Source organism: Henckelia pumila, chromosome 3 (genome assembly GCF_033568475.1).
Source record: "Henckelia pumila isolate YLH828 chromosome 3, ASM3356847v2, whole genome shotgun sequence".
Lineage (NCBI taxonomy): Eukaryota > Viridiplantae > Streptophyta > Magnoliopsida > Lamiales > Gesneriaceae > Henckelia > Henckelia pumila.
Genome location: NC_133122.1, coordinates 28,042,182 through 28,068,888, shown reverse-complemented (window position 1 = coordinate 28,068,888; position 26,707 = coordinate 28,042,182). Strand labels below are relative to the sequence as shown.

Sequence of the window (26,707 nt, the reverse complement as noted above, 5' to 3'; positions counted from 1 at the left end):
TCTAGCCACAGGAATGCCAGGTGTTGCCGCATTTATTTTACCTGGTGGCCGGACAGCACATTCACGACTGCATATTTTACAGAGCGAGCAATTCCTTTATTTCTAGGTAATCTTGTACATTTCCTGCTTTCAAACATCCAAATTACTATTCATGTATTTTGGGCAAAATATTGAAGATTTATTCAAATTGTACTAATGGTAGTCCTCACATTGGAGAAAAAATATCAATGCAGTTTTCAATTTAATTGTTGAATCATATTAAATCAGTAGCTGCTGTATGGAGAGATGCGATGATGTCCTTCAAAAAAAACTTGACTCCCACGGGCAGACAACGAGGTAATAGTTTTTCATTATTTTCAAATCAATAGATTGATTTCATTATAGTTTACTATGTTTAAGAATTATTCTACGTTTAAATTTAGAAAATGTTACTTATACCAATTTCTTAATGATACGATTGCCTAACTTCAGGTTAATATATGATGATCCCAAACCAATTAAGTTACTGATGCCACTCAACATCATGCAATTTTATACTATGATGAATGCAGCGATTTCAAGTTCGCCGAAACAAAAGTTGTGTTAGCACCAATTTCCACCAATCCCAATATTTAGTCTGGAGAGATGCGATGACGTCGTTAAAACAACATGACTCTCACATGTAGACGAACAGGTTATATCTTCATTATTATCCAATCAATAGATTGAATCCATTACATTTTACTATGTTTACCAATTAATCTACGTTTAAATTTTAAAAATTTTACTTGTACCAGTTTCTCGATGACACAATATATTGCCTAACTTCTGGTTAATATGTGATTATCCGAAGCCAATTAAATTACTGATGACATAGAAGATTGACGAAAATAAACAAGGTTCAAAACCAACCAATCATCATGCAAGAAAAGAAGACAAATGCATCAGTCAAAAAACCCACCAAAGAAAGTAAAGGAAAGATGAAACAAATAGATATATATCGATGAAAACAAAACATTAGGTGATTATACAAAAAGGAAAAGATCACAAGCTGCATCAAAATCAGAGAAAAAAAAAAGGAAAATTAAGCATCAAAAAAGAAAAATAGTGATGACAATTTAGATGTGTATTAAATAAGAAACTATTCTCAGTATCTATGGGAGACCAATCAAACTCTTACTTTTAAATTCTTTTAACTTGTGTAGCACTTTAAAATCATTTACTTTGATTTTCATCTAATGTTGTTAAATTAGATTGTTAAAGTCACTAACAAACACCTTATATTAAACAAACATAAAACGAACACTAAATTGTATATATTCATACGAACAAAAACGAGATAAATATATTTGACGTGCGTTCTGCTAGTAATTATAAATATTCCCAAAGGACAATCAATTTACATTAGAGGCTAAACTATTTTTGGATAATATTTCTCATACATAAATGGTCACCTAAGATTTCATGCGCACTATATACATTTGTATGTATTCGAAAGACTTGAATGTTATTTTTACATCTCTTGATATGAATATGTTTGGTTAATCACTAATTGTATTTATGCTGAACATGCATGGAAAAATCTTCAAAAGCACTGTGAAGTATCGAAAAGTGTGTGAAGGACCAAGATAAGGATGTTCACTATAATATCTGTGACCAAATTTATGATATAATAGATACACATATATTTATAATTTTTTAACGCCTAGTGAAATAAAATTAAGGTTTCTAATTTAATTTTATGGCTAAATTTCAATTCTCATCTTTTGTAATTTTAGTAAATAAGTAAATCAATCTATGAGAATATTTTAAGCATTTTACTTTATTTATTTAATAAATTAATGTATATACTAATTATTGATTAAGTACTTAATTAGTCACTACATCTAAATTAATCATTAAAGAATTATGTGTTTCTAGAATCCTAATATTCTATATCCCAAAAATTATGTTTCATCCATATGTTTTCTACCACAAACCCACGTTCTATTAATGAAATTTTATCGCCCACAAGGGCATAGGTGAGTTGGTAAGGTCTGAAGTGACGTGGAAAGAGATTCCCCAGCGTTGCGGGTTCGATTCTCATGTGGAGCATATTTTCTGCTGAAATATTATGGAGATATGCTTTGGGGTTGGACCATGTTGCTCCCTCCTTCAGGTCTCTGCCGCTCGTGCACATCCATCGATTTAACCTCCACATGAGCCAATGAGAATCTCTGACGAATGGGGTACCCTTCGGGGTCAACCCTTTTCTAAGATTAATGAAATTTTATCGATTGCATTATATCTAATTATTTAATATAATTATTGTTTGATTATTAATTAGGCTTTATGCCTCAATTAATCACAAGTCCTAACTCCTCATAGCCTTGATCTCACGTTCTAGGTACTTTTTTCTACCCATTCAATAATAAATAAATTATAATCTTCATTCTTTCTTCTTAGCTTCCGGAGAAAACATTTTTACAAATTGGTTTGTTTGTATTTAATATGGAGTTATTATTATTTAAAAGTTGTAACTCATTTTCATAAATTCTCTTCAATATGATAATAACTTCTAGTTAAATTGTCAACATTTCATGTCTCTTGTGTTGTGTATATAAATTCTCCTAAAAAATGACCAGGGACACTTCAAGGTTTTGTATCAAATCACAATTATTCCATCGGTACACCAATAACACCTTTTTTGCTGTTTCCTTTTCTTTTAAATACTCAAACCTAACTTCAACACCACTCATCTTTTCTGCCTTGGAATTATAGTATCCATCGACCATTGTACAAGCAAGCAACCACAATAGCAAACACTTCTCCTCATCAATTTGCCAATAAAAATTATTTCATTAATTATGCATTTCATTAGTAGTTGAGGACAACCAAGAAAGATTGAAGGCCATCGAAAATAATCATCTTTCAAGTTGAGGAATCTGGTATTGTGTACTTGTGGATATTTAAGGATTCTTGAGGTATATAATCCTTAAGCGATGCCGTGAAGTTGAGGTAGACAATAGTTTCTACTATAAGAATATGATATCGAGGTAATTGGGCATATGTTTTAAAATAATGATGTTCCTGTTTTCGAAAACTCAATTGTACACTGCTCGTTTCATGTCCTTCGATTTCGTATATGTTTCGTTTTGTATGATTCATCTGTTATAATATGAGATCTTGAAATGCACTGTTAGGATTCAAATTAAGGAGTGGTAAGAAAATTTTCGAAAACATGATAAGACCCTAATGTGGTGAGTTATATAATAACTGATATAAGGCCTCGTCCCCTTAAAGTACTATGAATTGTTGACATTGCTTTAAAACTTTTTTAAAAAATTAATTGTTGAGGTGTAATAATTGTCCTTAATGGTAAAACGATCGAACCATGATATTTGAATCGCTATGATTTAAAAGATTTGAGTTAGATCATTACAACCAGTTAGCTTTTGGTAATCGACAAGCACTCGGTCCTAATAATTAGTATCATAGTCAAGGTTACGAGTTCGATTCTCATTAATTTTAAATATAAATTAAATACTAAATTTTATTTTACATTATTATTATATTTGATCTTGGTAAAAAAATAAATTATATATACAATCGATTTTTGTTTACATGGATTAACCCTTTAATGACCGTATAATAATACTTATTTGAGAGCTTAATAATAAATTTTGAATATCAAAATATTTGGATTTGAAAATATATCTAGAAAGTGTCACAAAGCCAAATGTATAAGAGAATAAGAGGCAAAGTTAAATGGTCTTTTACATTAAAGTACTATGAATTGTTAACATTGTTTTAAAACTTTCTTAGAAAATTAATTTTCGATATAAATACAAAATTTTATTTTACATTATTATTATTATTATTATTATTATTATTATTATTATTATTATTATTATTATTATTATTATTATTATTATTATATTTGATCTTGGTAAAACACATTTATATATACAATTGAAATAAATATTTTTCCAAGGATTAATCGTGTAATGACCGCATAATAATACTTATTTGAGAACTTAATAATAAAATTGGAATATCAAAATATTTGGATTTGAAAATATATATAGAAAGTGTCGCAAAGCCAAATGTATAAGAGAATAAAAGCATAGTTAAATGGTATAATGGTCTGGTATACTACGTATATAAACCTAATTTACTAAAATCAAAGACTCTTGCAATATCATCTTACGATTTAATTTTGTGACACGAATATCCTATTCTACTCATTAAAAAAAATATTTTTTATACAAAATATTATTTTTCACTTTGTATAAATAGATTCGATCGTCCCACGAATACTATCTCAGGAGACCTCTAAGATATCAAAAATTTAAGCCTTGAGTTCCTTAATAATACTCTGTCGGAGTTTCTACTCTGTTGGAGTTGAGAAACACACATCTAAATATATAATCACATACAAATTTTCTTTTTGAGTATGATTTTTTTGAAATGTCTCATTATCATATGAGACGGATCCTTAGTTTTATTGGAGTAACTAATTTGATTATTTTAATTGATTTACAAAAAAATACGTTACTTTATTCAGTAAAAGTAATTATAAGACTCTTTTTAGTAAATTCCAAAATAATTAAAGTAGTGTTTGAGATAGTTTATAGGAAGTAACCTCAGCTTTTCCTTCATAAGATTTTAAAATTTTGTTTATGAAAACTGAGAAGTGCTCTCTAAAAGCTATCTCAAACACTACCTAAATGCAAGAGTAAAATCTAAAAATAACTAAATGATTTGTTAAATATTAGCAATCACTTCATTTAAAAAAAAACTAATTAATCACTTTTAAAAACAAAAGATTTTAAAAACAATTAATCAAATTATAAAAATATATATACGCAGTGACTACCGAAAGTAATGATTTTCGCTGTCCTAAAATGATTTAGGGTACCGTGTGCGCAGGAGATACCCAATCCCTAAACCCTAATTTCATGAGCCAAATCGACATTAGGGTTTAAGTATTCACCACACCTTCGGAGTTCAGTCATGGCGTCAATCGTAGCTGCCCCCACATCCTAGATTCCGCCACACTTGATCGACAAAAATTACGAATTTTTTCTCAATAACTCCCTTCAAGCACTCTTAGCTTCCCTTCAGCTCCCGAATCCCCCAAACTCCTCTGATTTCATCTCCAATTTTCAAGAATTAGTGCAAGCTAAAGTTGACCCTCCACTAGAATCCATCTGGGTTCTTACAACATTGAGCTGTAATGGCGACGTTGCTCCAAAAATTGATTCTTTGAATCGAATTTTAGCCATAAAGGATTTGTTTCAGCTTATAGTTTCTTACACTGCTTCTTGCAATCTAGTAAAGAGTATAGTTTTGGTTGCACCTGTTCTATGCAAGTTGCATTATTGCATACTTGATGTGAAGGACAAACATTTGGGTTCCAAGAAAGAGAGAAAAGCTGATAGAGAGATCAAAAGTCTGGTGGATTCAATCCTTGCATATCTAAATGTTTGCAGTGAAGGGTTGGATAACAAATTTGATGATTTGGAAAGTTTGATTTGCCCACTAGAGGATTTAGTTAGTTTATGGATTTCAGATAATGGGGTGCAGAACCAAAACGTTGATTCTTTGAGAGCTTTTTTTCCTCTTCTGAGCCCTGAGAGTTGAAAGGTGTGGCATGATGGACCTTGCAGGGTTCGTGGTTGCGGAGCCTATTTTGTTAAAGCTGTGCTTGAAAATACAAGAGGAGGGTTTTGGAGAGAAGTTGCAGGATGAGCTCAAATATTGGCTCGTCGACTCCATAACTGGATTTCAAAGCTCATACATATATTTTTTGTGTTAAATAATAGTACTCTCTAATGAAAATTGAGTAGTGACACCCCTCAAGTTTACTCTCACATGCTTGTGTGCAGTGCCTTGAATCTGCGGTTTGCCCTTTTCTGTAATGTATTAGGTTGCCAAGGTCCACAACCACTGGCAGCTAATATCTATGGGTTTCTTGCAACATTTCTTTTGGGTCTCTTGTTACACTAACTGTATTTTTGGGGATAGTTTTATTTTGTTAATCACATCTGGCATAGAGATACTTGATTTCTGGTAAGTGTAGCATCAGTTATTTATGCTTGTGCTTGTAGGAGCCCTGATGATCATGTTGCAGGAGCCAGTGTTTTCTATAACCTCAATTGTGGTTAGTTGGCTTGCCACATATCTGTCCTATTTGTTAATATTAAAACAAGCAAACATTATTGTGTGAGTTTATTTGTTGAGCACAAATCGCTTCTTGTATTTGCTGACCTTTGCTCATGGTATTGGAATTGTTTTTTTTTTTTTAATGAATGAAGAATTCATTATAGGTAAATGGGTATAAGTACAAATACACCGGGCATCTCCGGGTGATTACAATAAACCGAAATGCAACCTAACAAAGCCACAAAGGCAAAACATCATAGTTCGAATACATACAACGTAAAACCAAAGCCTTAATGCGCCGAACCATGTCTTCAACGTCCGGAGTTTCATCTTCAAACCATGCTCTATTATGTGCACTCCATACTTGGTATATGCAAGCTGCCAAACCCATCACTCTCAAGCGGGTCACGACACCCGCACCCCTATAGACTACTCGAAATTCTTTCAAAATTGTAGTAGGTGATCTCATACACTTCCTCATATGAAGCCAATCTCTGATGCGATCCCAAACACGACATGACACACGACACTGAAAGAACAAGTGGCCAATAGACTTATCACAATCCTTACAAAGTCCACAACTCTGATCTTCCATAAAGCCAATTCTATTATAGGTAAGTAATTTCCCGTGAGCAAAGAGCCAAAGTATAACTCTATGTTTTGAAAGAATATACTACTTCTAAACTAGAGGTTTCCATGGCCAAACACCCTGATTTTCCGAGAAGAAACCATACGCCTTCTTCAAACTGCCATTACCCTCAAACCAATCCTCTGACCCACGACAAGCTAACTCAACCGTCCCCATACGATCCACCATAACATCCCGAATAAACAGCAAATTCTTGATCAAAGTGGACTCTTCCTTGTGCCATCTCCAATTACACACATCTCCAAATACTCGATATTTATGATTCACCCATTTAATCCACAAAGATTCTTTACAAGAATGGATCTTTTAAAGTGTCTCGGCAAGTAAGGCTCGATTTCATATTAAAAGGTTCTGTAATCCCAATCCATCATCCTCTATCGGCTTACACACATCTTTCCAAGCAATCGGCGGCCATTTAGTGTTCCAAATGAATTTCCAGCAAATAACATAGATATCATCAATGATATTGGCCCAAAAAGGCAAATTAGACATCAAAAAACAATCAACCCCTTGGAGAACGGATCTCACCAAATCAATCTTCCCCGCATAAGATAAAGAGTGTGAAGGCCATCGCAACACACGATCTCCAATAGCATCCACGAGCAAACTATAATCCGATGTCCGAAGTCTAGCCGATGCTATCTGTGAGACCTCGATTCTAATCATCTAATCTCGGGATAAACAATAATTAAGCATACAAGATCTAAGAATAAAAGTAAAGAATTTTTTTTTTTAAACAGGGCTGCGCTCGATCGCATGTACTCGTGCGATCGAGCGCACCAAAATTTCCTCAAGTTATGCCGGGAATTCAAGCCATGCGCTCGATCGCATGAACTCGTGCGATCGAGCGCATAAGAAAATTTCAATTCTCTGCCTCGACAAAAAGGAGGGCTGCGCTCGATCCAACGTACTAGTGCGATCGAGCGCACCCTCTGCCCAGAAAATAAGAACAGAGCAGACTTTTTCCAACTACAACACCATTAAAACTTCAATCTAAAACATGCATTAACAATTTCAACATGCATATAACAACACAAGATAGTTCTAAAGTTATACATCCAGTCCAAACTAATAGAACATGCTCCAATTCTAAGTTCCATAACCGATACAAAATGAGTTCGAAACCAATCTAAGTTCGATTACAAAAATCAACTTCTAAAACGCCAAGGCCTCACTCTATCAACTCGACCACCTATCCACGCGATCTCTGACTCAGTCCTGCCCCACCTGTTGCCAAGCACACATACAAAGACAAGACAACAGCCGGATAATCCGGTGAGAATAACATTTCCAGTAAAAGAGACAAACATGCATATCAATTAATATATCACAACATGATATATATATACAAGACAAGAAATTCCAAAAGCATGTCAAAACTCAATTTAAATGCATAAAATGCAATGCATGTCTTTAAAATCTAGGATTATCAAGTCTGGATAATCACAAGGTATGGTTCTCTGCTCTTTTCCTCTATTGGGATCCCGAGGATGAAATATCACACAAATCACACCGACTCTCCCCTCGAGGTGGATAGTGCATATTTCAATCCTATAGACTCTGAAGCAAATATATAGAGTTAAGTCGGTCATTGCAGTAAATCACCTGCCAATGCCCCCTATTATAGTTCTCAGAACGTCTAACTCAAAATGAAATAAAATCCATTGGCTCAATATGAATGCAATGCAAATCATAACTCATTCATTAAATTCAAGTAAAACTATTAACATGCAAGTATGTGATTTTCCCTAGGACACTCGAATCAATCCGGATTCGAGTTAATCGTTCTATTCCATTCCAAAGTCATCTTTTACCTCTTTTCAACAACGTTGATGCTCCAAACCTGGAAACAACAACGATTCCTCAATTCAAGATTCAATCAACTTCTTAGTCAATAATAAGAAAGTCGATACTATACCGGTTACAATCTTCAAAGCGATTCAACTCCTGAAATCTCACAACTCAACGGTCTTCGAACGAATATGTATGGAGGCAAGAGAAGATCAGCAACGACGATCAAACTCAATAGTAAAATATCATCAACTCAGAATGGTTCAAAATCCCAATTTCAAACCAACGGCATAACGACTATAATCTGATCAAACCGGAAATGCAGACAGCATAACAACATCTCAAACAACTCAAAGCAATGCTAAAACATCAAAAACAATTCCAATCTAATAAATCTCAAAATCCTCTCTTTTTCAAAAATCACTCCAAAATCATAACAAATCCGAACGACGCTCTATTTCAAAACCGACAGATAATAAACGATCAGAACTCTGTCAAGATCAACATACTCGAATCTCGAACGATTCTAACAACATCCAAAAAATAGAATGAATCTGATCGTAGAAAAACTTACGATAGAACGAAGCTCTCGCAGCCGTGATCGCTAATCTGCCTTCAGAAATAAATTCTAACGGACGGATCGAGCTCGGGGTGAAATCTGGAAAGCTTGGGAGGCATTTTATCGCCTTCAATGGAGGGAGAGACGATGGAGGAGGAAGAAAATGAAGAAAAGGAATCAATCCCAAGTATAAATATCTATTAAAGTCCAAAATTGCGTTTTAGTCCCCGAAAAATTCGAAATTTACAAAAAGGACCCTGATCAAAATCAAGTCGGCTCTTGAACTCTGCAATCTCCAATTATCTCAAATAAAGTCAATTAAGATAAAATCGGGGCGTTACAATTCTCCCCTCTTTAAGAAAATATTTCGTCCTCGAAATCAAACATGGTTCCAACACGAACTCTGTCTCTCTAATACTCCTTCAAGTCCGTCAAAGCAAAAGTCGACTCATTTTTGTCAGAAATCTTCCTAAGCTCCGTCACAATCGAATCATCTCTGGTTCCAATTCAAGACATAACATCTAAAGTTCGACTCGTCTGATCTGGCTGTCCGTCGTTCTGAGGATATCGAACTGAAAAAGTTGAAATCAGACAACAAAATCTCATCAAAGTCTATGCCGAAAGAACGAGTGCATCAAGGATCTCTGTTTAAACTAACAAACTTCGGCAAAACAGACATCTGACGACCTCTGACAAGATATCAATCCTCTAGTCTTGACTGAAAGTCATTCTGTACCAAAAACGATAGCAGATTCCAACAATCGGTCAATCGAAGTCAGATAGTAGATAAAATAAGAACAAATCAAAACATCAGTTGCTGCATATAATTCCTCAGATAAAGATTCGCAGTCAGAAATCACATACAATCTAATCCTCTTCTCTGTCCTCAAAATCGGTTCCGTCTGCGAAAACAAATACTCCAACTCCTAAGATCAGAACAGATCGCGTGAATTTCCTCATAAGACAATAGAAAACAGATCTTCTAATCAATAAGATCGCTGCGAGTTCAAAGTCCAGATTCAGACATTGAGTCTCGAGCGTCTTTAGCTGTCTCGATGTCTAGACTATTGCGCGATTCCTCTGAATAAGAAGACATCCCCAAAATCTCGATAAGAAGAAAATAATGAGCACTGAAAGATCATCCTTACCGAATTCAAGAATACTGGAGTGCTGATCAACAAAAGTCCATCACCAGATCATAAAGTCGAGGAAGACAACTCGATCCAAACATAATTCAGGCATCGAAGAATAACATACAACTGCTTGGTACCACAATCTGCTATACGATTCTCAAAAGCTCTGAAAGATCAATACAATTCTAATTCCAAAAAGATAAGATATCAACGATAAGAATTCGTAGTCTCCACTAATTCTTCTGAAAGATCCGGTTAATAGAAAAAAAAATTACCAACACTACAGGAGTGTTCGTCAATTTGAGCGATTCAACAATTGTTTATAGGCATGATAAACATTAAACAGATTCTTCAATAAGAAGGCAAGAGACTCGCCAGTATCTAACAGCCCAATAAGAATAGAAAACCCAAAATCGAACGTTACCTGATCTGTCAAAATCAGGTGCAGCCTGAGTCTGCGGATCCTCAGACAGAGCAAAAACTCGTGTCTGCTGTCTGGGAGGCTGGCTTGCATACTGATTACCTTCCTGTCTATTCTGCTGCTGAGGCTGAGCTGTCTGTCTCAAAAAACTTCCACTCTGCGCTTGCTCAGGGACACGCTGAGGACATGCTCTGGCAAAGTGCCCCGTCTGGTTACAGATATAGCAGCTTCCAAAAATACCTCTACACTGATCACTGGAGTGAAGACCTCCGCAATTGGCACAAGACATGCCTGACTGACCCGAACTCTATCCCGCTCCAAACTGCCTCGAGCCACTAAAGCTCGAAGAACTGCTTCCGTGCTTCTTAAACTGCTTCCCCTTCGGATGATAGTAATCCTTTCTATTACCTCCACTGCTACCACCTTCAGAACTCGGTGGTTGATACTGAAATTGAAAAGACTGATTCTGGAAATGAGATGGTTGGTTCTGGTATTGAGAAGGCTGTGCCTGAAACTGTCCTTGCTGTTGTTGAGGCACAAACTGACCTCCTCTCTGTCTCCACAAACCTGCTTCAGCTCCTTTTGCGTGATTCATGGAATCCGCAAAATTATCTAGCCTAGCAGTGTTTACCAGTGTGAGGATATCAGGGTTCAGACCATTAATGAACTGGTCGACTTTAGCTTCTTCATTGTCGGCAATGTGCGGTGAAAAACGCAACAAGCTGTCAAACTTGGCTACGTACTCCTCAATGTTCAAGTTCCCTTGCCTCAGATTGGCAAACTCTGCTCCCTTGTCCTTTCGGTACGACACTGGGAAAAACCTCTTATAAAACTCAAACTTAAACAGATTCCAGTTAATAGCCGTACCTTGGTTCTCCATAGATCTCTTCGTCGTGATCCACCAGTTCTTAGCAACACCACGAAGCTGATGAATGACCAACCTGGTTCTGCGGTCATCAGAATAGTCAAGGCAATCAAACAACTGATCAACGTCATCCAACCAACTCTCACAGTCAACTGGATTCTCAGTACCCATCAACAATGACGGATTAAACGATTGAAACCTATTCAGCAAGGTTTCCATTGGTGTCGCTGTAGCATCCAACTAATCGACTTCCGTACTAGCTTGCTCAGTGGAGTAACTGGTGGTGGGTTCCTGTTAATAACTCGTCGAGGACCCATCTGATAATCAAAGGTTAGGACACAAGATATCTCAATCGCTGCAATTCGGTGGCCTTAGAACCTCTCAGAATTCCGGGTGCAGGTGAAATACAGTTCATATCTCAAATAATTCATGCTTTATAAATTTAAATCACATAATCATGTAACTCAAATAATTCTCAACAATAAAGCATGCTCGCATGGTATTTAAATACATCAATTTAAATAACTCAATCACATGCGAGAATTCAATTCATGCGGACTCGATCTTCCCCGCTCACTTCTAAATTCAGTCCAAGAATCTTATCTCTCTGATACCACTTAATGTGAGATATCGGTTCTAATCATCTAATCTCGGGATAAACAATAATTAAGCATACAAGATCTAAGAATAAAAGTAAAGAATTTTTTTTTAAACAGGGCTGCACTCGATCGCATGTACTCGTGCGATCGAGCGCACCAAAATTTCATCAAGTTCTGCCGGGAATTCAAGCCATGCGCTCGATCTCATGAACTCGTGCGATCGAGCGCATAAGAAAATTGCAATTCTCTGCCTCGACAAAAAGGAGGGCTGCCTCGATCCGACGTACTCGTGCGATCGAGCGCACCAGCTGCCCAGAAAATAAGAACAGAGCAGACTTTTTCCAACTACAGCACCATTCAAACTTCAATCTAAAACATGCATTAACAATTCCAACATGCATATAACAACACAAGATAGTTCTAAAGTTATACATCCAGTCCAAACTAATAGAACATGCTCCAATTCTAAGTTCCATAACCGATACAAAACGAGTTCGAAACAAATCTAAGTTCGATTACAAAAATCAACTTCTAAAACGCCAAGGCCTCACTCTATCAACTCGACCACCTATCCACGCGATCTCTGACTTGGTCCTGCCCCACCTGTTGCCAAGCACACATACAAAGACAAGACAACAGCCGGATAATTCGGTGAGAATAACATTTCCAGTAAAAGAGACAAACATGCATATCAATTAATATATCACAACATGATATATATATACAAGACAAGCAATTCCAAAAGCATGTCAAAACTCAATTCAAATGCATAAAATGCAATGCATGTCTTTAAAATTTGCGATTATCAAGTCCGGATAATCACAAGGTAAGGTTCTCTGCTCTTTTCCTCTATTGGGATCCCGAGGATGAAATATCACACAAATCACACCGACTCTCCCCTCGAGGTGGATAGTGCATATTTCAATCCTCTAGACTCTAAAGCAACTATATAGAGTTAAGTCGGTCATTGCAGTAAATCGCCTGTCAATGCCCCCTATTATAGTTCTCAGAACGTCTAACTCAAAATGAAATAAAATCCATTGGCTCAATATGAATGCAATGCAAATCATAACTCATTCAATAAATTCAAGTAAAACAATTAACATGCAAGTATGTGATTTTTCCTAGGACACTCGAATCAATCCGGATTCGAGTTAATCGTCCTATTCCATTCCAAAGTCATCTTTTACCTCTTTTCAACAACGTCGATGCTCCAAACCTGGAAACAACAACGATTCCTCAATTCAAGATTCAATCAACTTATTAGTCAATAATAAGAAAGTCGATACTATACCGGTTACAATCTTCAAAGCGATTCAACTCCTGAAATCTCACAACTAAACGGTCTTCGAACGAATCTGTACGGAGGCAAGAGAAGATCAACAACGATGATAAAACTCAATAGTCAAATATCATCAACTCAAAACGGTTCAAAATCCCAATTTCAAACCGGCGGCATAACATCTATATTCTGATCAAACCGGAAATTCAGACAGCATAACAACATCTCAAACAACTCAAAGCAATGCTAAAACTTCAACAACAATTCCAATCTAATAAATCTCAAAATCCTCTCTTTTTCGAAAATCACTCCAAAATCATAACAAATCCGAACGACGCTCTATTTCAAAACAAACAGATAATAAACGATCAGAACTCTGCCAAGATCAATATACTCGAATCTCGAACGATTCTAACAACATCCAAAAAATAGAATGAATCTGATCGTAGAAAAACATACGATAGAACGAAGCTCTCGCAGCCGTGATCGCTAATCTGCCTTCAGAAATAAATTCTAACGAACGGATCGAGCTCGGGGTGAAATCTGGAAAGTTTGGGAGGCGTTTTATCGCCTTCAATGGAGGGAGAGACGATGGAGGAGGAAGACAATGAAGAAAAGGAATCAATCCCAAGTATAAATATCTATTAAAGTCCAAAATTGTGTTTTAGTCCCCAAAAAATCCAAAATTTGCAAAAAAAAATCCTGATCAAAATCAAGTCGGCTCTTGAACTCTGCAATCTCCGATTATCTCAAATAAAGTCAATTAAGATAAAATCGGGGTGTTACACTATCGGAATCCCAAGGTACCTAAAAGGCAAGGTTCCTTCATTAAAACCCAACAACTCCAAGATTTAAACTTTTTTCGGTGAAATACCCGCCATGAACAGATTAGACTTCAACAGGTTAATCTTCACCCCCGTTGTGCCAAGGCTTTTTATTAAGCTTTTCATCCAAAACTTTTTAGCGTTTTCACCACGTTGGAAATCAACTACTGTGCTCCTTAATTAATCTTGTCTTCGTCTAGTATTATTTTACAGAGTACGTCTCCTGTGAAATAGTGTCAATATATATACTCTTGACACGGGTTGATCAATCCATACATGTAATGAATATAGTAAAATATTATTTTTTGCATAAAAAATTTTTATGGGTCGGGTCGAATATTTGTTTCACAAAATTGATCCGTTATTTTATTTTCAGAATAGATATTTTTTAGTTATTAACAAATATAATTAATTAATTAATTCATATATATATATATATATATATAAAAAAAACCATTACTCGACGTGCATTCTATGTTCCAGTCTCATTTAATTGTGTCATGTGAACTTTTGACGAAGAAATAAAAGTTCAATCCTTTCAAGCGTTTCTCTTAAGTTAGAAAATCATGACACACTTGTGAAGACTTGATGGGTTCCTCAATATTTGATCAGTGTTCCTCAATTGAGGATCGTAACAATGATCATCACTCACATTCATTCCACGAATATATTATGTTCAAATTAGGATGGCTCATGAATTTTCTTCGAAAATAAAAAATCGCAAATCGGTCCTGTAAATTGGTCATATTGTCGTTTTAGTCCTCCATTTAGTCATGTTTCATATATATATATTTTTTCTAGGAAAAAGAATTGAATGCAAAGGTATGAGGATCAAACTTCTTTGGGCTCTTTTACTTGAAAGGGATTTTGATGAATGGGCTGACTTTTAACCAACACCCATAATTTTTGATAAAGACTTTTAAGCGTTTCTCGGAAGTTAGAAATATTGGAGTCTAGTAAATGCTTGAGCCTTGACTCACTTGCCAAGACTTTTAATTATTTAATATCTTAAACAATAATTGTTATTTTTGTTTCATCTTTTTCTTTCAATTTTTCTACACGAATGATATTTCATTCTTATAGTTTTAAATTTTTTTATTCCCATGTCTCCTTAACTTTTTGTTATATATAACTTAAAATTTAAATCCATTCAAAAATAAAAAAAAACTTAAAATTTTAAAGGTATTATCTATATTATCTATACTTTTATACTATCTATAGTCTATACTATATTATAATGCATTAACCGAGTAACAAACTTTGTAGTTTAATGTATGGATAAAATTACCCATTCTTTAATCCAATAAAAATATTATAATAATTTCTATTTTATTATATTTGAAAAATAACTAAATTCATGTTCAAAATTTTCTTTTACAAAAAACTTTGAATTTTTTTAAAAATAATTAATTACGTTTAAAATATATGCACACGAATTGCCGTATGCATGAGTTGTTAGTGATATATTATAAAATAGATACAATTACTAACAAAATTTTTATTTATTAAATGTATAGTTTACATATTTGTATACTAGCATTCTTCAAAATAAAAAAACAAAATAAGCACAAATTAATTTTAATATTTAGTGTTTATCTACATGAATACATGCATGATACACGTACATTGAGTTCAAATAAAACCCTTATATATCATAAAAACTATGTTGTTGTTTTTTTTTTAAAACTATATTGTTAACACCGAATGATATATTACAAAATAAATTAAAAAGTACAAAATAACAAAAATATCTTAAATTTAGTCTTAAAATTTTTATATATTCTATATTTTATACCAAACTTTAATAAAATTTTGGTTAAATCAAAATTTTCACGTCCAAAATTTTATAAGTTTTTTAAAAAATCTATTAATATTTGTATATCATACTAAAATTTGAAATAGAATATAAATAATTTTAAATTTTAATATAAAAATAAAATATTTTTATTATTTTGTATTTTATTTATACATGATAAAATATGCGACATATTTCTAAAAATATCGAAAATTTTCAGTAGTTAACTACAAAACATATTATATATATATATATTTGCAATCACTGGTGGACAGCTATGTGAACATCGACTGACTTTGTACAATTAATAAATGAATGCCACGTCAACAGAACTTTGTACAATTAATAAATGAATGTCATGTCAACTGATGCTGACGTAGTTGTCCAAAATGTTTGAATATGTATATATGTATATCCAATAATCTAACAATTCATTCAAAATTCCTATATGTTTTTGGAAATGGGCATACAGAGACCTCAGTTTTTTCTTCTAGCAGTGGGTTTATTTCATACACTAATGGCATGTTTGGCCATGGCGTTAACCAACATAACCACCGATCAACATGCGCTTCTTGCATTCAAATCCCAACTCAATTTGGACCCTTCTCATATTTTGTCCCAAAACTGGTCCCATTCTTTCCCAACATGCAAATGGATTAGAGTTACTTGCTGTGATACCCGTGACCAAATTCATGGTATAATAAAGAAAATATATTTAAATATATTTTTGTACCTACTAGTGAAATAAAAAACTAAGATTTCTAATTTCAATTGTTTTGGCTAAATCTCGGTTCTCATATTATACTTATTATTTTACATGTAAAGAAAACTTATTATTTTTATTGATTAGTATTATTTTCAAAATAATGATTTATCTTAATTGTCATGTTGAGGTGGAATTATTAATGTTTAAAATTTTAAAAGTGACATTATATCTAATTATTTTATATAATTATTGTTTGATTATTAATTAGGCTTAATGCCTCAATTGATTGTCTTTTAAAATTCTCAACCATGAAAACACACGTTCAAGTATATATCTTTATCCATTATAAAGTTCATAAAATCCATTTTTGTGTCCAAATTGTCAATATAGATAATTTATTTGTCATGTGTTAAAAATTATTTACTAGTCTTTAAATCAACCATTATACCATACTTACTATTTGTCATAAACCACCATGACTTATCAAATTCCTACCCACTAACCCATGTTTTCCCTCTCAATTTACTACCCACTAAACCAAATTCAATTCCTTACATTTAATGTGACCCTTTGAGTTGCTTGAAATTTTAGTATAAATATACTACACTAGTCACATTCTCATTTCAATCCATAATATTCATAAAAAAAAAGAGATAAATTATATGGAAGACATGCATATTTCTTCTAAGAGTTAAGTTCTTATGGCATCAAAGAGTTGGGCTTGGCAAAGAGTAGATGAAACTTTTAGAAGAATTTTATATTAGTTATCGATTCAACAAGATTTTCCGTGTAAGTGGGCTTCTACCTTTCTTTTGTGTAATATAAGTTTCTACACTTATATTTATTTTTGTGTGTGAGTTAAGTTTTATAAAATAAATACTTATACTTTTGAAAATTCGATCGGCATGATAATATTCGTTTCACTTTGATATATATTATTTGTTGACTATTCATGATATTATTTGAAGCATGTTAGAATTATTTGGAAATATTTGAGATGCACTGTTAAGAGTCGATTTAGAAATGGTTAAGGAATTTCCGACGATTTGATTTGATTTGATTTGATATGGCCCTGATGCGGTGGGTAATAATAACCGTTCCTTTGGCCTCTCCCCTTATAGGAGTAACATATAGGGGACTGATCAGTAGAACCACGGAAAATGAGATAATTAACAGTGCAATATTTGCTTCGTATTTGTTCGAATTCAGCATGCTTATTTTGTTTCGAGATTATAAAATATACATGAGTACATGTAAATATATTTTGGTGTTTATCGTGCTCGATCGGCCCCCACTTGCTGAGTGTTTCCCAAAACACTCACCCCCTTACTTTGCTCCCCAGATAAGAATGAAGATGAGTTAGATGACGAAGAACATAATAAGTTCTGAGGTTGGTGAGGATGGATCAGTTCAAGTTAAAGAAATATTTTTACTTTAAATTTCAGTTTCTCTTCCGCATTGTTGCACTTGTGTTTTTTTTTTCTCTGTAAAAACAGTTATGGTTTATGAAATAGACTGGTTTTTGGCAAGACTTGTACTATGAGGGTTGTTGTTTCAATGTTAAATTTTTAAACAACGCCGATGTCAACTAGGCCCGGTTTCGGGGCGTGACAGAAGTGGTATCAAAGCCAAACCAGGTTCATGATCTTGATGGAAAATTAAGATAAAAAATAAGAATGAATCATTTGGGCTCTAGTAAGTAAGATTTAGAATGAGAACAAATCTCTTGGAGACAAGTAAGTAAGGTTGAGAATAGGAAAGAACCACTTGGGAACTAATATTATTTTTAAGGTTAGTAGAAATGAGAATTATTACTTAAATTTATGTTCGAATCATTTTGGGACTATTATTTAGGTTACCTAGTCGATAGAAATATTTAAGTTAATTCTGATTTTGGATTTATAAAGAATTATTTGGGAGCTAATGTTTGTCACATTATAGATAAAAATTTTAAGTCATGATTGTCGAAGTTTAAGTTTACTTGACAATATTGGGTTATATATATATGGATGTGATTGGGTTATAGTTTGACTCGAAGGTTTTTATTAGTGTTAAATACTTGGGAAAAAAAAATCTAGTTAATAAGAATAAATTTTTTTTTCCATAAGGATCATACTTCCCTACAAATAATTCGAGAAAAAAAAATATTCTCTCTCGTATATTTTGATGAGTCATGTATTAGGTCTATTTGGATCATCAATCCTCATTTCTATTTTTAAAATAAAAATGTCTTCACTTCCTCAAATTAAATCTATCAAGTTATTGAATTTTTATTACATGCTTAATTTTGATTCCTAAACTTTTGTTAAGAAATTTTGTTGAGCTGATTTCAGAAAAATACTATTCATGTTCCTAGTTATAATGCATTAATTTTTTTTCTCATGTTAGATAAAGAAAAAAAAATTTATTTTGTTAAAATTTTTCTCTGGAATTTTAATTTTTAAATTCCCTTCTCGATAAATATTTTCTTAGCTCATTAAGTTTTCATATATTGAGATAATTTTCTACCATCAACACAAAACAAATCTTGAAATTTTTTTTTTCAAATTTTGTTTGTTTACAAAAATCAAAATATAAATTTCAAGTTTCGAGGACGAAACTTTTTTTTAGGAGGGAAAAATGTGATACCCGTGACCAAATTCATGGTATAATAAAGAAAATATATTTAAATATATTTTTGTACCTACTAGTGAAATAAAAAACTAAGATTTCTAATTTCAATTGTTTTGGCTAAATCTCGGTTCTCATATTATACTTATTATTTTACATGTAAAGAAAACTTATTATTTTTATTGATTAGTATTATTTTCAAAATAATGATTTATCTCAATTGTCATGTTGAGGTGGAATTATTAATGTTTAAAGTTTTAAGAGTGACATTATATCTAATTATTTTATATAATTATTGTTTGATTATTAATTAGGCTTAATGCCTCAATTGATTGTCTTTTAAAATTCTCAACCATGAAAACACACGTTCAAGTATATATCTTTATCCATTATAAAGTTCATAAAATCCATTTTTGTGTCCAAATTGTTAATATAGATAATTTATTTGTCATGTGTTAAAAATTATTGACTAGTCTTTAAATCAACCATTATACCATACTTACTATTTGTCATAAACCACCATGACTTATCAAATTCCTACCCACTAACCCATGTTTTCCCTCTCAATTTACTACCCACTAAACCAAATTCAATTCCTTACATTTAATGTGACCCTTTGAGTTGCTTGAAATTTTAGTATAAATATACTACACTAGTCACATTCTCATTTCAATCCATAATATTCATAAAAAGAAAGAGAGATAAATTATATGGAAGACATGCATATTTCTTCTAAGAGTTAAGTTCTTGTGGCATCAAAGAGTTGGGCTTGGCAAAGAGTAGATGAAGCTTTTAAAAGAATTTTATATTAGTTATCGATTCAACAAGATTTTCCGTGTAAGTGGGCTTCTACCTTTCTTTTGTGTAATATAAGTTTCTACACTTATATTTATTTTTGTGTGTGAGTTAAGTTTTATAAAATAAATACTTATACTTTTGAAAATTCGATCGGCATGATAATATTCGTTTCACTTTGATATATATTATTTGTTGACTATTCATGATATTATTTGAAGCATGTTAGAATTATTTGGAAATATTTGAGATGCACTGTTAAGAGTCGATTTAGAAATGGTTAAGGAATTTCCGACGATTTGATTTGATTTGATTTGATATGGCTCTGATGCGGTGGGTAATAATAACCGTTCCTTTGGCCTCGCCCCTTAGAGGAGTAACATATAGGGGACTGATCAGTAGAACCACGGAAAATGAGATAATTAACAGTGCAATATTTGGTTCGTATTTGTTCGAATTCAGCATGCTTATTTTGTTTCGAGATTATAAAATATACATGAGTACATGTAAATATATTTTGGTGTTTATCGTGCTCGATCGGCCCCCACTTGCTGAGTGTTTCCCAAAACACTCACCCCCTTACTTTGCTCCCCAGATAAGAATGAAGATGAGTTAGATGACGAAGAACATAATAAGTTCTGAGGTTGGTGAGGATGGATCAGTTCAAGTTGAAGAAATATTTTTACTTTAAATTTCAGTTTCGCTTCCGCATTGTTGCACTTGTGTTGTTTTTTCTCTGTAAAAACAGTTATGGTTTATGAAATAGACTGGTTTTTGGCAAGACTTGTACTATCAGGCTTGTTGTTTCAATGTTAAATTGTTAAACAACGCCGATGTCAATTAGTCCCGGTTTCGGGGCATGACACTTGCAGTTCTCGCCACCAAAGAGTGAATACTTTAGATATCTCCTACATGGGACTTGAAGGAAATCTGCCCTCACAACTGGGAAATCTCTCGTTTTTAGTTTCACTCAACTTGAGCGGTAATGGTTTTGATGGCCAACTTCCCCAAGAGTTGGCCCAGTTGCATAGACTCAGATTCTTGGACTTTGGGTTCAACGACTTCACTGGTGACATTCCTTCTTGGTTTGGAACCATGGCTGAAATTCGGTTCTTGAAACTTCGGAACAATAGTTTCACTGGTTCAATCCCGAGTTCCATCACCAATATGTCCAAGCTCGAAGCTTTGGATTTATCGTATAGTCCTTTACAGGGAACCATTCCAGAGGCGATGGGAAGTTTGTTGAACTTGAAAAGATTGGTGTTTCAATATAACAATCTTACTGGTGTTATACCATCGTCGGTTTTCAACTTATCCTCCATGGAACTTGTTGGTTTTACGGGGAATAGTTTGACTGGTAATCTACCAGAAGGGATGTGCCGCGGCCTCCCAAATTTGAAAGGCCTTTATCTGACCTCCAACCAGTTGGAAGGCGCAATACCGGCAAATATTTCTGAATGTTCACAGCTTAGTGTTCTTTCCTTGTCATACAATAAATTTAGTGGCTCCATACCAACAGAAATTGGAAACGCAAGGGCACTTGAAAGATTGTATCTTGGTGTCAACCATTTTACAGGTATATATATGTTTCATTTTGCAGCAAATTAAACTTCACGTAACAGTGTTTTGAGAAGCCAAACTCTTTATGTTTGCTCAAGTACTTTGATGTTTCTCCTGTAGTTCCAACTCAACACTTTTGACGGAGATTTTGAGAGGAGTATCTCTAGATTCATAAGAAACCGGAGATTTGGAGAAATTGTAGCTTGTGTCTCCAAGAAATTTATATTCAATGGTTTATGTTTGCAGGAACAATTCCAGAAGAGACGGGCAACCTTTCCAATTTGCAGCAATTCGACCTGGCATGGAATAATTTAACTGGTAATATCTAAGGAGAAATCTTCATCATCTTAACGTACACTACAAATGATGTTTCATAGAATTAACTTGTGGGCCACTTTCCATCGATGTTTTGAACAAGGTCCACAAAATAAAAGGATCCATTGCTCTACACATTACAGAATTTGAATGAAATAGTGGTGATAAAATCTCTGGTTCTATCTCTGACTGCATAGGAAATCTTATTTCTCGCACCCTATATATATTTCTGAATGTTCACTGCTTAGTCTTCTTTCCTTATAATTCAATATATTTAGAGGCTCGAGGGCACTTGATACATTCTATCTCGGTTCCAACTATTTTATGTTGGCCATCTTCTATTGGGACGTGGAAATTCGTCAAAAACAAAGGTCTTTTGGGTTAATAGATCCTAGTATCCAAATCACGCGTCCAATGGTCTTTTGGCTCATGTTTCTCCTATGGTTGGAAACTCTGGAACCACTAGAATTCTAACAATTAGATTTCAATTGAACAGTGCGTGCTTATGAATGCTTTTCTTTTCCAGGAAAAATTCCAAAAGAGATGGGCAATCTTTATAATTTGGACTACTTGGGCCTGGAAAGCAATAATTTAAATGGCAATATCCCGGAAAAAATCTTCAACATCTCTACATTAAGATTGCTTTCTGTTACATCGAATCAATTTTCAGGTCACCTTTCATCTCTTTGGAATGAAGGGCTACCTAATCTCCAAAAACTCTACCTAGAAGCCAATTTTTTCTGGGGAGAAATCCCTGAATTCTATCTCGAATTCATCTAAACTCACCACTTTCTCCATTTCTTCCAACAGTTTCAGCGGAAAAATTCCCAACTCCTTTGGCAAGTTGAATCTTTTGGAAACTTTACGAATTGGGAGGAACAATTTTGTTAGTGAAACACCAGAGCTAAGCTTCATCACAACATTGAAAAACTGCAGCCATCTAAGAGAGTTAATATTTGTAGAGAATCCTTTCAATGGAATTCTTCCTGCCTCTATTGGGAATATGTCGGCCTCTATTCAATATATTTACACCGACAAATGTGGTCTTAGAGGTAGCATCCCCGAGGAAATTGGAAATCTTGAAAATTTAGTTACTCTAAGCCTCTTTGGTAATGATCTCACGGGAGCTACCCCGAATACTTTTGTCAACTTAAAAAAACTTCAAGGACTTGATCTTTCGGATAACAAACTTAGCGGATCTATTCCTAACATTCTCTGCACATTACAGAATTCCAATGTAATATTGCTTCGCCAGAATCAGATCACTGGTTCTATCCCTGAATGCATCGGAAACATTACTTCTCTTATGAAACTATACTTGGGGAATAACAGATTAAATTCTGTAATACCCACAAGCCTATGGAATCTCAGTGATCTTCTCGAGTTGGATTTAGCTTCTAATCTTTTAACGGGTTTTCTACCTCCGGATATTGGAAATCTTAAAGCTGCAGTCCATTTTGATGTGTCAGTAAATCAACTATCAGGCATCATTCCTAGCTCTATTGAAGGCTTACATAGCGTTGTTGATCTCATTTTGGCACGAAACAGATTTGAAGGCTCTATTCCCGACTCAGTTGGTAAGTTGCTGAGTTTGGAAATGCTAGATCTTTCACACAACGATCTTTCTGGAACCATTCCAAAGTCATTAGAACAACTTCAGTATCTCAAGTACTTCAATGTTTCTTTCAACGGGTTAACCGGTTCAATCCCTGCTGGTGGCCCCTTTAAATCCTTTTCAAGCCAGTTCTTCATGTCTAATGGAGGACTTTGTGGTGATCCTAGATATGAAGTTCCACCTTGTCACGAAAAAACCGTGTCTGTGTTGAAAAGAAAGAAAGTGATTCTTCGTTTCGTATTCATTTTCTTGGGGATCTCCATGCTAGTTTTCGTGTTAGCGTTGTCATATATACTTGCAAGGTACCGCAAGAAAAACAAGACAGAAACTCCAGCAGATATTTCATTGAATACAGCACCATCACGAGTCCCGTATCACGAACTTTTAAGGGCGACTGAAGGGTACAATGAGAGTCATTTACTTGGAACAGGAAGTTATGGTTCGGTCTACAAAGCGAGGCTTCAGAATGGAGACGATGTGGCGGTAAAAGTGTTCAACTTTCAGTCAGAAGGTGGATTCAAGAGTTTTGACACCGAATGCGAAGTACTAGGCAGGCTTCGCCATAGAAATCTCTGCAAAGTCATTGGTAGTTGCTCGAATGAAGAGTTCAAGGCATTGATTCTCGAATATATGCCGAATGGAAGCCTCGAGAAGTTGCTATATTTGGAAAACAACTTCTTGAATATGGTGCAGAGAATGAAGATAATGATAGATGTAGCATGTGCATTAGAATATCTACACCATGATTACTCGACACCTATAGTTCACTGTGATTTAAAGCCAAGCAATGTGCTTTTGGATGATGCTATGGTTGCCCATTTGAGCGATTTTGGAATCGCTAAGCTATTGAGCGATGGAGTTAGCATTACTGTCACAAGGACTCTTGCAACATTAGGCTACATAGCCCCAGGTAAACATGTCATTAATATTTTCCATCAGCCTTGCACAGTTTTTGGTTTCACTTGCTATATCTTTGTTGAACTTCTTTGTTTTCCTGTTTTATAGAATATGGTTTGGAAGGATTGGTGTCGGTAAGATGTGACGTTTACAGCTATGGCATAATGTTGATGGAAGTTTTCACGAGAACGAAGCCGAATGATACAAAATTTACAGGGGATTTAAGCCTAAGGAGGTGGGTGAATGATTCGATGCCTAATGCAATTGAAGAGGTGATAGATTCAGAATTGTTGAGTGGAGATGAAAGATATTTGGACGAAAAGATGGAATGTTTGGTGTCAATAATGGAGATAGCTTTGAAATGTTCGATGGAGAATCCAAGTGAAAGGATAATTAACATGAAATCTGTTGTTGTAGCACTGAAAAAGATCATGTCTGAGCTCCTTCGATATACTCCGCAACAAGTAGGCAGCTAGCGTTTGAAATTGGAGTTGTACTATTTTGTATGAAATAAATGAAATGGATTATGCTACATATACAACAATTATATAGTTTCGTAATTTTAAACGTATTTTATATTTCAATGTATAAGTCTCATTGTAATTTCAAATGCAATTTATAACTCTCTTTGAACATATATCATTTTCCAAAATAAAAATACTGCGGTAATGATCCTATAGTATTAGTACTCTTCTTTTTTATTTTTTAAATTTTTTTCAAGTAATTCGCTTTTATTTGACAAATTATACGTTTATTATAATACTAGTAAGTAAAACGTATGTTGCACGTAGATACACCGTGGTAACATTAAATTTTTTAACCTAATGAAAATTTGATATTTATATAGATTTATTTGCAAAGAAGAGATGCGTAATATGTGAAATTTAGATATTTATATAGACTTATTTAGGAAAACAAAAGATTAATTCTTCATTGAAATTTAAATATTGAAAAGCATAGTGTTCACTCTAAACTCTTGATATTAAAAAACATTATTAGTTCTTCTCTTGCTTAATTTTTACTTTTTGGCTCATGTCCTTGTTGTTTTGTTTCATATTCTTCATCCTTATATTAAAATCAACAATATTTTCATCATCTTGAATGTCTATGATATCTTTTTTGGAAGATGATTGGCTTATATTTGTTTTCTATGGTTTTGCCATTTTCTTCGCACTTTGTCTCTTTTAATCACAATTTTCTATTTCTTTGATCATCCGAGTATTTCTTTACTTATTATCTGTAACGTTTCTCTTGACCTCTCCTGGTTTCTCGAAACCATCACCTATTATTGTTAATATTTCATTCTTGTCTAGACAGACTTGTCTATTGGAAAAGTTTGCTTAAGTGATAAAGTATGTTTACATGTTCAAAAGTACTTTGTTGCTTCAATATAAATAATGTAATCATTGGAAGTATAATAAGATAAATACAATAATATCGAAATACATGTCGGTGTATTTCTCAACAAAGCAACCAAAAAAATATCGTTGCAACTTCTTTAAACAATATCACTCTAGGCATTTTTTATTATTTTTTATCTTGGATGATTATTGTTATTCGGTATCTAGAAAATCAATCGTGAGAGAGTATTCACATTATGTAAAGGTTTTTAATTAAACATCTACAATTGAGTATAGTTGAGTACCTTTGGACGATATTTATATTGAACTTCACGCAATTTGTGCAATTTAATCCTTAAATAGTTTTGGTAACAAATTTGTAACAGTTACCGCGAGTATCGTATCACAAGTACGATTTATTTTCAATTTCTTTGATGCTTGCTTTGATGTAGAAATACTTATTGCTAATTTACTAATTATATAATTTTTTTAAAAAAAAATTATATTAGTTTTGGTCTATTTTAACCCAATATATTTATGATCTTAACTCAATTGTTACCCTTATATTTTATATACCTAATTATATTAAGCAATTTTTTCCACAAACGCACATATCAGTCTCATGTATTACTACATGTTAATTATTTTTATCATGTTTAATTTTGAATCCATTATCTAAAATTAAGCTCTCAAACACAAATTTACAATTAATTAGACAACACACAAAATTAAAGACTAATTAAAACACATATGTAATTTATTTATTTAACACAATAAATAAATTAGATAAGAGGACAACACAAATTTAACACAATGAATATAAGG

The 26,707-nt window shown here is 33.6% G+C and overlaps 1 pseudogene; it reads left to right on the top strand.

Annotated features, from left to right (window-relative positions):
- Positions 1–16,576: 16,576 nt before the first annotated feature.
- LOC140888328 (uncharacterized) lies at positions 16,577–25,018 on the top strand (annotated as a pseudogene).
- The last annotated feature ends 1,689 nt before the right edge of the window (positions 25,019–26,707 follow it).